Below are 2,748 nucleotides of genomic sequence, written 5' to 3' on the forward strand. Positions count from 1 at the left end.
GGCAAATGGCCCTGACGGAATTCCAATTATAGTGCTCAAAAAGCTTCAACCAGAACTAGCGCCCATACTTACAAAGCTATTTAAGCGTTGTCTTAAGGAGAAATGCTGCCTAACATCTTGGAAAATCTCATCAGTATGCCATGTATTTAAGACTTCGGTTGATCGCTTCTCTCTCTCTCTCCCTCTCTCTCTCTCTCTCTCTCTCTCTCTCTCTCTCTCTCTCTCTCTCTCTGTGTGCAGGCCAATAAGTCTTCTGTGTCTCATGAGTAAGTTGCTGGAATCTGTGGTAATAGAGAAGTAGTCAACCATCTCAACAAAAATAACCTTCTTAGTGACATGCAATATAGTTTCCGTTCTGATAGATCTACAGCAGATGTGCTTACAGTTATATTTCATATGATTAGCGAATATCTCGAAGATGGCTTCCTTTCTAAGGCAATTGCTCTTGACATGTCAAAGGCCTTTGATAAGGTATAGCATAAAGGTCTACTTTACAAGATTTCCAGCTATGGTATAGTTGGAAATGTCTTCTCAATTATTAAATCATTTCTCTCTGATAGGTTCATAAGAGTAGTGGTTGATGGGCAGAAAGCAGAAGCTCATAGTATTAATGCTGGAATCCATCAGGGTTCATGATGATCTTCCAAATCACATCCTTACATCATTCGTAGACTTTTATGCTGACGACACTACAATCTATGGTAGCACATCTAAGACCGTAAACGACCAAGTTCTCTCTGATTCTCTCTCCTCTGATCTTGAGCACGTGGTACAATGTGGAAAGAGGTGGCTGGTTACTTTTAATGCATCTAAAACCAAGCTTCTATCTTTACATCACCAATGCTCTGATCCCCATATAGCATCAATTGAAATGAATGGCTCTCGTCTTGGGGAGGCTTCATGTTTTAACAAGCTTCTGGGCTTGACCTTTACTCCTAATCTGAAATAAAACACGCACATCAAATCCGTTGCTAAGGTCGCTGGAAAAATGGTGGGATCCTTCTATCGATCCAATAGATATCTCACTATCGATCCAATTCTCTACTTATATAAGAGCCAGGTAAGTCCAAGGATGGAGTACTGTTACCACATCTCGGCAGGAGCTGCTAGAAAGAACTTATCCTGTCTTGATAGAGTTCAAAATAGACTTCTTATCCTAGTAGGGGATGTCCTTTTCTCTTCCCTGCAACATCTTTCTCACAGAAGAGATATTGCGAACCTGTCTCTGCTTTATAGTTATTTTCATGACAAGAGCTCGCCTGAGCTCCAATTTATGGTCCCCCCTCGCCAAACTTTTACTAGAAACACTGGTTTATCTAAAAACACTATCAATAATTCTCCTACTCTTTATCCGTGCCTAAATCTAAACATAGATTCCATGAACAAAGTTTCTTTCTTAGAACTGCACAGCAGTGGAACTGTCTACCGTGTACCTGCTTTCCAGTTGACTACAATATGACCATCTTCAAGTCCAATGTAAACAAGTTCTAGATGGGCCGTTTCACTTTAGTTAACAAATTTACTGAATTTGCACTACTAACGATTACTATGATCCTGATACTGTACTCGCTTTAACCCTTATACTAGAGTGGCCTGTGGGTTTGATAAGTGGTGACTCATGTAATATATATATATTTTTTTACACAGTGATCACCACTTATCAAGGCCCGGAAGCCACTCAGGGATAAGGGTTATTGCAAGTACATTACGTTAGTGTGGAGATTTGATGAAGTGTTTACTTAAGGGGGCGGTTCATTAGGAATTTGTTAACATTGGACTTTTTTTTAAATACATATATATATATATACATATATATATATATATATATATATATATATATATATATATATATATATATATGATAGTAAAGCTATTGTAGTGATTTATAGTTGACACTTGTTGGTTGGTTGTTGGTTGTTTTTGCTTTACGGCATATCAACCTTTTTCGGGTTATTTAATGTCGAATCCAAAGATTCTGAAGGAAAACTTTTTAATAGAATATATTTGTTGTTTTCAAGTCGGTTTCTATTTAACCCATAGTTGGGGCCTAACAGGTACAACCACTCCGGGTCAGAGTGGGTCTGGGAGCAATGGTAATTAAAGATTCACTAGTTGATATAATAATTAAGTGATTGATTTTGTGCTACGAAACAGATACTGTCAAGAATTGTAAATGTCAACTGAATTATCGGAAATAATTGTAAAACGATCAACATCATGACCTTTAGAATATAGACTTTTGTCATTCAATATATATATATATATATATATATATATATATATATATATATATATATATATATATATATTTCAATGGATTATGATTCAAAATGGCGGAATGTAAACATAGTTTCTCTTCCAATTTCCGGATTATAAATAATGTTAGAACGCACTTTATTTCCTTTTGATGGATTGATTGTTGGTATTTCTTTTGATGAGTTAAGGGCAAAATAGATTCACTATTTGATATAATAATTAAGTGATCGATTTTGTGCTACGAAACAGATATTATCAAGAATTGTAAATGTCAACTGAATTAAAGGAAATAATTGTAAGACGGTCAACATCATGACCTTTAGAATATAGACATTTGTCATTCAATCAATATATATATATATATATATATATATATATATATATATATATATTTACCTATCGAGCTTATTATATATCTAAATTACAACGAGCACTTTTTCTTTCCCTGTATTTTAATTAAACTAGTAATTTTACTATTACATTAAAATACAC

The sequence above is a fragment of the Euprymna scolopes genome, chromosome 27 (genome assembly GCF_053919585.1).
Source record: "Euprymna scolopes isolate OS-2025 chromosome 27, ASM5391958v1, whole genome shotgun sequence".
NCBI lineage: Eukaryota > Metazoa > Mollusca > Cephalopoda > Sepiida > Sepiolidae > Euprymna > Euprymna scolopes.